Source organism: Astatotilapia calliptera, chromosome 9 (genome assembly GCF_964374335.1).
Source record: "Astatotilapia calliptera chromosome 9, fAstCal68.1, whole genome shotgun sequence".
Classification (NCBI taxonomy): domain Eukaryota; kingdom Metazoa; phylum Chordata; class Actinopteri; order Cichliformes; family Cichlidae; genus Astatotilapia; species Astatotilapia calliptera.
The window spans coordinates 30,746,500-30,759,924 of record NC_137430.1 but is presented as its reverse complement, the minus strand read 5'-3'; the positions used below and the strand labels follow the sequence as shown (position 1 = coordinate 30,759,924).

Below are 13,425 nucleotides of genomic sequence, written 5' to 3'. Positions count from 1 at the left end.
TTTACGCCACACGTTTAATGTAAATGTTGGAGGATTACAGATGAACATTCCTTCCACCTCATGCGGGATCTGCAGGAACGTTCGGCTTCCCTGGAATGTGACATCACCTGCATCGCCCGCACCACCGGCGTCCGTGAGCCGTGGGATCGCTAACATCTGTGATAAGTGATGCTGAAAAAAGACACTGAAGCAGGAAGTTGTTGAATGATAAGCTCTGCAGAGATCTTTCTCTGTCTTGTGTCATTCATGTAAAACAGGACAGACACAATAACAGAAACAGCTTGGTGTAACATTTTATACTTTCTACTACTTTCTTTCTGCAGTTATCTGACAGCTGTTGCCACTTTTTAGTTAAAAAACACATACAGAACACAAACAAACATAAACACATAAAGAACCCACAAACACAAAGATATGAGCTGTACTCTTTTCTTTTTTATCAATTCAACATGCCATCATGCTATTCCAATACAACCCCAACGCAACAATCTTATCAGCTTTCAGTTTTCAGTTGTATTTGTCACATGCAGGTTAGCACACGGTCAGCATTGCAATGAAATGTATTTGACGAGCAGAAGACAGTCACTCAGCAGAATGCTACAGTAGAAAAGAAAATAGTAAAGAGCAAAATATTAATAAAATATAGTAAAAGAAATCTACCGATATACAAGTGTTTGATATCCAGTCAACAACATGTGAAAACTGTAAGCAGACGTGCTGCAGCGGCAGACGACCACAGTGGGTGCCACTCCTGTCAGCTGAGAACAGGAGCTGAGGCTGCAGCTCACACGGGTTCACCAAACGTTCACAACAGAGGGCTGGAAAATGTCTCCTGGACTGATGAGTCTCAAGTTCTGCTGCAAGTCCAGATTTTAGGGTCAAAATTTGGTGCATGAAAGCATGAATCCATCATTTCTTGTATCAGCAGTTCAGACTGTTGGAGGTGTAATGGTGTGGGATTATTTTCTTGGCACTCTTTGGGCCCTTCCTGCATCTTTTTGAGTCTATGGCAAGTTCAGGGACTTCTGAGGGAAAACGATTCCTTTCCTGTCGTAGGAGCTGTGGTGTACAGGCTGTGATCAGCTGAGCTGCGCAGCTGCTTCTGCTCCCTTCCTTGATCATTGTGGATTTAGCCAACTGAATTCAATATGAGCAGAAGTGACACGAGCTGTCACAGCTGCTGCCTGCAGACAGTAGAAAGCTAGTTTAAAGACAGAAATCAGTGAGTGAATGAGCATCATCACATTAAGTTTCATTTGATTTCTGCTTCTACTGAGCATGATCCGCACAGCTGCTCTGCACCAGCCCAACATTACCGTAAACTATATCACAGTACTGCACAGTAACCAGCTTATCCTGCACTAAACTCACCAGTTTTTAATGCAACCTTTGAATACCACAAAGTTAATATACCTGTATTTGTCACGGTCCTGGGTCATTTTGACCCAGCATTTTCAGTTCTTATATTCCTTTGTATTATGGTTTGTATTCTGATCACTTTGTCATGCTTTGTTTATTAGTATTATTCTATGTTTCAGTTATTCTTTGTGAGGGATTAGTTCTTAGGTTGTGTCTCTCGTTTAGTACAAGTTCAGTTCAGTGTCAAGTCTGTGTCTGTTTCTTGTTTCCCATTTTATTGTGAAAGGTTGTGCCTCATCTCAGTGTGTCTAGCGTTGCTCCCCGTGTCTCGTTAGCCTGAACCCTACCAGCTGTGTCTCCCTCCTGTTTTCCATTCCAATTTTCATCCAATTGGTTCACCCCAGCGCAAAGCTTCTTGAAGCTTCATTTGCTCTAGCAGGACACCTACTGGACGTAAAAATATTAGTTGGCATGAATTTGAAGAGTGTGGCATTTTGCACACAGCCTCCAACAAAAGGAGTGTGTAAAACATGTATATTGTAGTGATGGCAGCATACTGTGTATATTTATAGTGGCAGTATGGAAAATGATTATTTGGAAATGCTTGAAATGGAAATGATCATTTACTGTGAGGTGAGGTGTGGTTGGGGTGTGGACAGTAGTTGTGCTTTTGTAACGTTGAGGTGTGGACAGCTACACACGGAGGCTTTGAGCCTCAGTCCTGCCTGTTCACATTTTATTCTGTAAAAACTAAATTTTCACTGCTTTTATAACCTTTAGTGGGGAGAACATAGCTAGGATTTAATGATTTAACAACTCTTTTAAATCCTTTGTCCTCCACAATGCTAAATGGCTGGGAGTCCTCAATCACCATGCTGACCAGGTCTTCATCTATTGGAGATTGTTCTCCTGAGGAGAGCTCACCTGGTCTTGCTCCACAATCGGTGTTCCCCTTATTCTCATGCAAAGCTCTGTAGTGCCTAAGCATGGATGAGGTGTTGTTGTTATATCCCAGCTCCCTGGCACATAGCAAACACTTCACCTTGTACAAAAGTACAGACAGCTCAACATAAATTGTATTGCACCATCAGTATTATGAAAATACATCTTCTGTAGAAATTTACATACCTTGTTGGGAGGAATAAGATCAAAATGTTCCCACACAGGGGAGGACATCCTCCTCTTCTTAGCTGGCTCCATTCTCTCCTGACTTTCTCTCCTCACTCTCATAAACCTCCAAACGGTCTCCAAACTCTCACTAACCGCAACTCTCCATCAAACACCCACATTTTTGAATGAAGTCTGAGGGGTTTATATCGCTGTCATATCTCGCGGCAAAGTTCGAACTACTTCCTGAACCAGTCACGTGGTACAGCCGAGTTCTGCATTTTGGGTCCGTCACTCCTGCTTGCCTGCCTGCCACACAGCCAACCATGACAATATTTGCTTTGCAAGACGTTTCACAATATGAACGTTCATGTAAGTAATAGATCGAATGTAAGGAAAACAACAACTCTAAAAAAAGTGGGGATATTAAAATGAATGAGGATATTACATGCAAACTTTACATTTCTAGTTAATCAGACGTCACTGAGCAGTCCTTACCTTTGAATAAAATCTTCTTCCTCTTCCTCTTCCTCTCCTGTCCTTCCTTTCTTACATCATTCTCTATCTCTATTTTGACTTAAATATGAATATGAAAGATAGAAATTGTAAACTCTTCAGTTAAAAAAGGTCCTCGAGATCACCTCGCTAGGTTAGGAAAAGTCATGCATGGGAGATATTACACTTTACAATAGTCACAATAGTCCAGGAGGAGATAGCATCCTGTTTTATGTGTTACTGTTGCCTCCAGTTTATGTTCAAATTAGTTTGATGTCCAGGAGGTGAACAGTGATATGAAATAACTCTCCTCAAATTGATCGTCAGAAAAAGAAAGACTCAAGCAAAGCACACATTCCTAAAAGCTCTACTCAAGTAAACAATAAAGTAATTGACAAAATATTTATGAAAGGCAAAAGGAAAAGAAGAAACTGCTCGTGGTGGAGAATAAACGTCTTTCCAGTAACAAGATACATTCAGGCTGTCTTAGAGATAATGTTCTTCATTTGATGTGAATGTTAATGCAGTTAGAAAATGATAGTTGCCTAGCAGGTGAGTGTCCATTTGGCAAAATCAATTTCCTCAACTGGAGGAATGAATAAGTGATAATTATTGATCTCTACGTGCAGCAGATAGACGAGTCGGTCAGTCTCATTTTGATCTGACTGACGCTTCTCTCTTAACAATTCAGTTCAAAGTTTTCTTGTATCATCACTGCAAAGCACTCAAAATGTATTTATCAGCTACACACGATGTACAGTGGAGGTAAGTGTGCCTAGAAGGTAACCAACTTAAATAACAGCATGAGTAGGAAAATGTAATTTGCATTATTTGATGGGTTATCAGTCCCTGCAGTTGCGGTGTTTGAGTTGCAAATGCGAACGAGGGACTCGAGTGAGGCTGGACACGAAAGAGAAATATTTCAGCAGCTGGTCCAGAAATCATGACACTGTCCGGTAAATAAACACAGCACAGGCTCGCTATGAAGGAAGAATCCAATGTGCTTTAATTCACTGTGTGTTTGCATGAGCCTGTGCATAACAGGCCCCGGTGTTTGCACAGCACAGCAAATAAACGCCTTCAGGTCAATGTGTGTGTTATTAATGAGCACACAGAGGGAGAGTTTGAATGTGAGATAGCTCAGGGTTTATAGTGCAGCCATAACAGTGGCTTTGTGTGAGACAGGAGGCTGCTGATGTGGAGCCATGTGGCAGGTCTGTCCACAGACCGCAGGGCTGGAACCAGGATTTTATAGACGCAGAGGCTGGGAATCCTGCTGCAGTGGGAAGAGGAAGCAGTGTTTGAATATTACAGTGCAAATAGATACACGCCTATTGTTTCCAGGGTTTGTTGTTATGGAGATCAGATTGGGATCTAAGACCAACTTGCAGAGTCTTCTAATAAATAAGGATCTGAGGAATTTCTTTTCAGGGGGAGCCCGGCATCTTTTCAGAAGGGACAAGACTACCTCCCTGCACAGACTGCCGAACAAGCCGGTCCTCGCCTGCACACAGAAACGAGATCATGTAACAGCATTGTTTGCAGTCTGGAGCATAAACAGAAGAGGCAGGAAGCACAATAAAACACACCTGCCATCAGTTATCCTGATCCAAGCACAGCACCAGAGCCACTGGCTCACTGCAACCCTACTCTCAAACCAGTGCAAATGAATCCAAAGAGATGTAGAGGTGAGCTTTTACCAAACTCCTCTATTACTAACAAATACGCAGGCATCAACGGGACAAACTGTCTGACAGGCTGGAAAACCAGTTTAGAAATCAGAGGAAAGAATAAATGGGCACACAAGGACCGGCAAAGAAACGTTAAGACAACGGCTCCAGTCAGTAGTCGAGAAATCACCTCCTGGGTCTCCTCCTAATCGCTTTAGCTCACATCATGAGGTCAAGGACAGACTCCTCTTACACCAGGCTCCTCATTCACCCGAGCTCTAAATCAGCACTGGTGTTAATCTTACATTGTTATATTTCGGAGAGTAGCAAAAGGATGTTTTGGATGAAAGTGTAATGTTAGTTAGAGTCATGGTTAGGACCTACCACACAGACCTCAGAAGGTTAAGAATGTGACGGAGGGTTGAAGCTGCGTACAGTTTTTTTTCCTGTCACATGGTCATTGTTTTTCAAGCTGGGCAACTTTTCTTCTTCGGAGCAAAGAGCTGCAAAGGTTCAGATGTGGTTTTGCAGAGGAAGCCACTCAACTACATCAAAGCAGAGACAGAAAATATCCTGATCAGAAGCTGTGCAGCCTGCATTTGAGATACATGAATTTGAATTATTGTCATGTGCATAAATAATAGAATTAAAGAATGTTACCAACTTGGCTCAAGAAGAGGAGGCTACACAGAGGAGACTTAGCTTGCTCAGTTAATGCAAAGTGGCTTGCAGCCCACTACCACTTGAGGTCCTTATGCTCTTTTCTGTGACTCCAGCAATGTCACACCTTTATGCCAAAACTTAATTATGATGATCCCCCGCCCCCCCCCCCCCCCCCCCCGAAATATGAGGTTGATAGATGAAATCTATTTTAGTCAGACTGTGATATATATTAAAACAGCTTAGAAAGGGAAACAAATGGAAAACAACTGTACAGTGGGCACAGTTGTTGTGAGTTCTTGCTGTGTTATTTCATGCAGTTCATAACACAGAGCACCACTGAAAAATATAAATTCACAACCAAATTGGTCAAACCAAATATGAGACTTACTTTAAGCATTTTAAAAAATAGCTAATAATCTTTATTCACACAAAACAACACTGAGAAGCTGATTTCAAAGTTCATCCATCTAAAGTTCAGCAGCAGGTCAATGCATGAAATGGGAAACAGATGGTTAATTAACATTTTATTGATCCGTGTGACTTATCAGGTGTGGGTCGATCCAGTCTGTCCTCTGCTAAAGGAGGTAATAAAAAAAGCACTGACCTGCCCATCTGTAGTAATTAGAGAAGTCAACCGGCTCCTATTTTGACTGCAGATACTACATTTCATTAGCAAACTCCCTGTGCAGAAGCGACTGACATACTCAGAGATGACTGACAGGGAAACAGAGGTGGAAAAGCAGGCAAAAACAAAACAGGAAATGAAGAGTAACAAAGGTCAACTTCATGACAGAAACAATGCAGGAAGCATCCAAACTGTGAACGGATCCAGCATAGCCTTAGTCAGGAGGGCAAATGGTCTGTATTTATATAGCACTTTACTAGTCCCTAAGGACCCCAAAGCGCTTTACACATCCAGTCATCCACCCATTCACGCACTGGTGAAGCTACATTGTAGCCACCCTGGGGCCCACTGACAGAGGCGAGGCTGCCGGACACTGGCGCCACTGGGCCTTGGACACAACGACCCAGACTGTCGGAGCCGGGGCTCAAACCGGCAACCTTCCGATTACAAGGCGAACTCCCAACTCTTGAGCCACGATCGCCGAGCCAAATCTCATATGGGTACAATATTTCAGGTGCTTTAGCCTACACCTACCATTGCTCCACACATTTCAGCCATTTATTAAGTCACCTCCACCCGAGCTCCTCCTTCATAAACAGTTTCTGGCTGAGCCTGTGCTCCCTTTGTTATTTTACTCCAGTTTTCTGATGTTAATCAGTTAATCGCTTTCCATGATATCTACGCCCCTGTTTGCCCCCCCAAACACCTACGGGAGTTTTCAGGCATTTCCTTAAGTTTGCCAATTTTCTTACTTTTTGTTTGTTCATGTTTCTGGAGGTTTTTCTCCTGCCTTGTTTTGGGGCCTCGTCTTGTGGCCCGTTAATGATCTTTTATGTTTGTGGTATTATCTGTAAACAGAATCAATGAGGTTAAATATAAGATGAATGATAAATATGAGATTTGTCATCTGAATGTGTAGAAAGATTTGACGTGTGCAGATGCATGTAGGCACCTTGACATCACCATGGAAGAGTTTACTGAGATCACAGAACAGGTGAAGAGTAGCTCCAGCCCACCATAGAGTGAAATCTAACTTTTACTTGAATCCAGCAGAGTTTCCACAGCTGGGCTTTAGAAAGAATACATGTCCAACTTTTAATTACAGTATACACATTTTTATGCCTCTCCCATGTCGGATGGGAGCACTTTCAGGGGAACAGTGGCCCCTTAAATGCTTTCTTCCCTTATGCAATATAAAGGGGTCCAGGGCTTTCTCCAGAATGAGGACCATCTGATGTGGTCTGGACATATTAACAAAACACATCAGATGTTTTGGTCAGATAATACCGCTGGCCAGAAAGCTGAGGGGAGCACGAGAGGGTTTTCAGGGACACCCTCAGGTCTGAGGGTGCGTCTCTCGGCTGGCTTGGAGTTCCCCTGGAGGAGCTGGAGGAAGTGGTCAGGGAAAGGCCAGTTTCTGCTTAGACTTCTGCCCCCTGTGGCCATGTATAAACAGACATGTTTATGATTCTTTTAATTTGGTTCTACACTTAGTAAAACTGTAAACATCTGTCCAAATCTTTGCCCCCAACTACATATGAGTGCAACAAATGTGGCATTGCACCACAAAATGATGATATCAGTTTCTTTTTTACCCAGAAACTCTGGTCTCAAACCCTCTAATTAGGTGCCGTAATCTCTCACTTTCCCGTGGGAGTATTTGCATATTTGATTACCATCAGAGACCGAACTTCTCCCATATCCTACAGATAAAGGGACGTAACCAAAAAAGGGAAGGAACGACACAGTTACCCAGAAATGAGTACTGTGTTTCTGTGCTATCCTCCTCCACTTCTCCCACATAAACACAGATCATGTGGCCCAGCTGCAGAGTGCATGTGTGGCAATCAGCCTGAATAAGTCAGCATTTCAGTTTGTGAGTAACTCTTCATTGTTTCTATATTTCAGTCTTTACATGAAGTTTGTCTGTTTTTTTTCTAAATTCATGGCAAGTAACTTTTGTTCTTGAGTGCAATGAGCTACAGAGGTTTTCAGGCGTGGTTTCACAGAGGAAGCCACTGTGTCTTATCAACTTCATCAAGGTAAAGACAGAAAAACTGTGTGATCCGGAAGTATCGCAGTGTGCTCTTCAAAGTAAAGTCAGAAATAAATTTGAACGTTGTTTCCTTGACGTCATTCCACAAAACTGAAAACACAAAAAAGGGAACAACTCGACATATTCTTATTTTAAGCAGGAAAATCTCATATAGGATATGCTAATTAATTTCCTTTAGCCTTTGTTATAATTTGTGCACACTTGCAAGCCACCTAAACCCGAAGTCCCTTTTAATGCTCTCTCTGACTGAATCTGTGCCACTCCTGTTGCCAAAAAATGTATTTCTCAATCATAAACACCAGACTGGCATTTTAAAACAGCACAAACTGAAATATAGAAGTGAATGGATGGATGGATGAATGTGACCCAAACATACTCATCAGTACGCAGACATATGTCTGAGTATATTTAGGTAACCTTTGTAAATTCAGTTTAATAGAGTGATTTAAATTAAGTAAAGTTCTTGTAAACACCTTCAGTGTGGCACTTTAAATTGTGTCTATTACTGTTTACACTGTTTTACTCCAGTGTCTTCAGAGATCTTAATACGTGCTGACAAACTGAAGACTGGAAGTTGAGTGAAAGGCAACACTGTGTGTAGCTTCTTAAAATACTCAACAATTGGAGATAAAATGACATTATTCTTAATTACTAACTACTTTTAAAAGGAAAAGAAAGTAATCAAAATGACAGCACACTGGTGTTTTGTCCTTCTTTCCTGCCAGTGGGTCATCTCAGGACTCACATTTACCTTCTTACCTTTTTACATTCAATACCGGCTGTAAAGTATGCAGACTGACAAACAGTCAGACTCATGTGTGATGAGTCAAAACAAACCCCTCAGCTTGATCATGTTACTGTTTATTTTATTTTATTTTTAATAAAACATAATCGATTATTCATTTAATTATAGTCTTTTAATTGTGCTTTGCTAATTATTTTTTTTTATTTGTATTTATTTGAAATGTTATTAAAACAAGCTTTAGTTGTATTCTGTGAGTTCGTATTTTATTTTAGATGTATTTATTTTTTAATAGAACTACCATAGTAGCTTTATGTCACCAAGTTGGAAATACATGGAAGAAAGCTCACCGTCCTGCCTGTGCGGATTTTATTTTGACAGGAACTGAACAGGAAGTCTTGTAAGTCTTTGCACTTTGGTGGTTTTTGGTCACCGGCTCGCGGCACCACAGCAGATCTCCGGCTGCCGTCGCTTCACATCACATCAGGAGGTAAGACGAACACTCAGCCTTCGTTTTGGGGTCCAGCTGTGCCGTTTGTGGCTCATCCAGATGTTTGTGTGTAAGATTAAATCTGTGACTGTCGGCAAAGTTTACTCCTGATGTGGTCGCGCAGGTGCGTAAACGCGTAAAGAGTGGAACCGTGGCTTTGCGCGTAAAATGTGATGTGGTGGAAGCGCGGGGTAGACGTGGGTGGATGCGCTGTTTTGTTTTGGGATTTTTTGGCATGTCTTGGCATCCGTCCTCCTCACCGCAGTGCCCGTGCACATCATCAGCAGTTTGCCCTGGGAGGCAGCGAGCACTTATGAGCCATGTGTTGCTCTCAGTGTCGCTTGAATCGAATGAGGAGATCCACAGAGCGTAACGTTGGCCCGGAGGAGGGCTCAGGCAACGTTTTCAGGGAAGCACGGGGAACGGGTCAGACCAGTACCGAGGAGCGACTCAGCTGCTGCAGCTGCGGCGTGTCGGTGCGTCACTCCGCCGACCTGTCACTGCGCACTTCTTCCTTTTTCAGCCGTCGATCTATTTTGCAGCGAAACACTTCCTCCATACCAGTCAGTGTGTAACACAACTCACCATCCTCACCCAGCACCTTGTAATAAGCAAAATTACCTTTCAGTCGCCTTTAGGGCCAATTTTCCTGGTTAAAGCGCGAAAGTTTACGCTCTCTGCTTCTTGTTTGCGTGTCTGTTTCCACAGCTTATGTGGCACTGTAACACAACATTACACACACACTCAGCCGGTGCTTCAGGTACCCTAAGGGACAGCTTCCACACTTTAAACACACATGCTCAGAGAAATCAAACCGGTTAGGTTGTGTAAACTTAGAGATTTCTTTTTCTTTTTGGGGTTGAGCCAGCCTCTGTCGTGTTAGATAACGCCTGCTTAAATGTGAGTATCTGCTTGTTAACATTTTAACCATTTCCAGTCCAAATGCTCAATTAGCCCTCAAAATCTATCAAACGCTGAGGTGCCTGAGCGTTAAAAATGTTCAGCTATAATAAAATAATGAGTGTGGCTTTGCTCCCTGGTGTTTAACATCCAGAGATGCATGAAAACGAGGATTTATGAGCTTTAGCTAAGCAAGAAGGTCGATTTTAAAGATGATATGCTGTGTTCTGACTGAAGTATGTAACGCTGGATGGACACAGAGGCAGAAGGGCTCTGGGTATGGTAGTTGGCAGATTATGATGTGTGCGTGATGCAGCTAACAGGGCTACATTTAGGCTGAGATAAACATATTAGCACAGCTAAGGCAGAGGAGGTTAAAGGTCCCTGAAAAATGACCAAACTCGAGTCAAGAGAGTGTCTGAGTGTCTGCAACATGAGCTCAGACATTAATATGTTGCTGCATGATTTGAATTATGAAAAAGTCCTGATCCTAAGCTTAATGTCCACACTGAAAGCGTTCAAACATTTGATGCTGTCATATAAACGATGAGTTTTTAGAAACTTAAAGACATCCTGCTCATAAATAATCCCATCCCATAATAATCATAAAAAATGCTTAAAACACAGAGAATAGCTAAACAGGTTTTGGAAGTTCATGTTTGCTCAGAAAAATGAGACACACGACGAAAGGCTCATCCAAAGCAGGAAACGGGGTCGATACGTCATCACTTTACAGATTGCATGTCTGATATAGTCCGCACTTTTTCAGCAGTGTTGCTGTGTCCAGAGTGAGTGTGTCACAGCATTGTGAGTGTATAGTATCTAAACTAAGCAGAATATCAGGTGAAACCATTTGAGTTGAGATGATAAGCTTTTTTCTCTTTAACCTGCAAGTGGGTTAATATATGAGGCCAGCTGTAAGGTACTTTTATAGGGAATTGGATCATTAGTGTTCCAAAAATATCTATATGTACAGAAGTTTGACATTATACACTCAGATTGCTTTAAAGTTTCCACTTTTCACGACTGCATTGTGATAGTTTGCTGTGACCTGTGGATGATGGACCTGGAATAGAAAGATTTACTGCTGCAGAACGTGACTGATGCATAAATGACCTTCAGTGTTAAACAAACAGAACCATCAAAAAGTCACAAATGACTCCACCTGGTTATTTAAGCGTATTTAAACAGTACCTGTAGTTCGTAATCAAAATAGTTAATTCAACGTTTAAGTTCACCATCACCTTCCTGTTTTTAAAAGATTCCAGTGTTTAAGGTTTCACAGTTCAGAAAGCCTGCAGAGAGTTCCTTTTAACAAAGTTGCATCATCGCTGCTGCTGCAAGATTGTTGTGGGGCAACAAAATTACAGTTCAGGTCAGTGATGAAGTTTGTTGAGACACTGCTAGGATGCGATGAGATGGACAGGAAGTGTAAGCAGGAAGTCTGAAGACAAGTGCGGGAAAAGTGACACGTGGTGTCTGTTCTTGTGTTGTTTCACACAGACCTGCTTCTCCAGTGTGTCGGAGGGTTTTATTTTTGTTGGTCTGATTTAAACGGAGCAGAGTTGACTCGCTCGCTTCCATGGAGACTGTCGAGGCTGATTAATAGGACCGGCTTGTACGCAGGTAGGATATGCTGTGTTTATTGGCGCTTCCAGCAAAACACAGGCCACAGCGTGGGGAGTGCTTAATTGACTTTGTGGGCGTGGGCGTGTGTGCTTTTCCAGCCAACACACACACATGCTGATAGAGAGCTCAAGGGGCACTGGGAGCGGTGGGTTTGGTCCAGCCTTTAATCAATATTATCAGTAGCTAAATGTCATGACTTTGCAGAACTGAAGACCGATACAGTAAAGTGCAGTAAGATACAGCTGCTGAAGTTCAAATACATCTGGCTCATAAAACAACTGATAACACGGAGCAAAATATACACACATGGATCAGCTGATTAGCCAATAAACAATCTTTCTCATTTTTCAGTTTATTAAATGTTTTGTATTATTTTGTTAATACAACCCCCCAGGTGTGTTTTAAAGGGAGGCTTTGTATTATGTTTTTCTTTTTAGTTTATTCAATGAAACCCACAACTTAACAATATTCTGATTTATTTCTAATTAAATGAAAAAATGTACATTTATTTTTAAAATTCTGTCTTTAATTATTTTTTTTAGATAAATTAAAATAATTTTAATTAAATTTTATGCTTTTCTTTAAATATCTTGCAAAATAGCTGACAAACCTTTGAGTGTAATTTAAATATTTGAAAAATCCATCAGTGATATTAAAAAATGAGTTTGTGCTGCTGCAACGTGTCGGCTCCTCTGTTTGCAAAAAGAAGTCAGATCCTATAGAAGTCAATGATAAAATGACCCAACTTCTCACTTGATTTATGACACCAGGACACATGTTCCTTATGGGTTTATGGCCTCAGTTGCTATTTTAAAGTCTTATTAAGACATCGTGATGCTTGTTTTGGTAGTTAAGGTCTCCTTAGAGTTATGGAGCAGGATAAAGCGGGGTGTGATTTACAGCGTGGCTGCCCTGTGAGCCCTTTCTCAGCACATTTGGTTTGAGAACAACCACATGACAAAGCTCAAAGTGATCCAAGGCTTCAGTATAAGATATGATGGTGGGTAAAGTGACAGTGGCTGCAGCCATCTATTATATACAGTCTTTGGTCACAGCTCTACTACACTCCTTCGCACCAAACTGGGCAAAGCCTTTCTTTAAGGAGCTGGCTGTGCGCTTGATGGCCGCACAGGGCAGACTGTCGATGCAGAGCTGGAAGCACTCTTGTCTCAAGTAACGTCATGTTGTCTCTTCACTGGAACAAAAGGCCCTGAACAAATACAGAAGTGAATATGCTTCAAGTATTAAAATCCCCGGATTTATGTCAGTACTGCTGCATCTGTTTGAGGTAGAGCTAGTTTAGTCTTTGTGTCTTTGTTACGGATATGATAATGAGGAAAGACGATTCATTTAGATCGAAGCTTCAAATAGCCGCCCAGAGATGTTTTAAACAAGTGTTGAGACTTTCATCTAGAGGGACTTGGCGATCAGTCAAGATATCCCTGAAGGAGAGCTGCCCGTCAAGTCACAGTTAGTCACGTCTCTTTTTGAATAAAGCACACTGAATTTGCTGAGACGGGAGCAAAACAAATTCTGATTTATTAATGTGACTTGACTGTGTCTCAGAGTTAAAGAGATGATCTTGTAGCTGAAAGGTCGCAAGCTTGAGCTTCACCTCAGGAGCACGTCGACTTGAATTAAGTCTGCTCCCATCAGTGCCATCGAGTCGAATCTGAATAGCCAGGAGTC

The 13,425-nt window shown here is 41.8% G+C and overlaps 1 protein-coding gene across 3 annotated transcripts in view; it reads left to right on the top strand.

Annotated features, from left to right (window-relative positions):
- Window positions 1-8,323: 8,323 nt before the first annotated feature.
- LOC113029449 (phospholipase D1-like) overlaps window positions 8,324-13,425 on the top strand; it is a 51,510-nt gene continuing 46,408 nt past the window's right edge. Inside the window, exon 1 of one of the 3 annotated variants that reach the window (XM_026180309.2) lies at window positions 8,324-9,207. The gene's annotated coding sequence lies outside the window, so the exon portion shown is untranslated. Of the gene's footprint in view, window positions 9,208-11,711; window positions 11,734-13,425 lie in introns of those variants that run through there. The other 2 variants (XM_026180305.2, XM_026180307.2) reach the window with 2 other exon arrangements.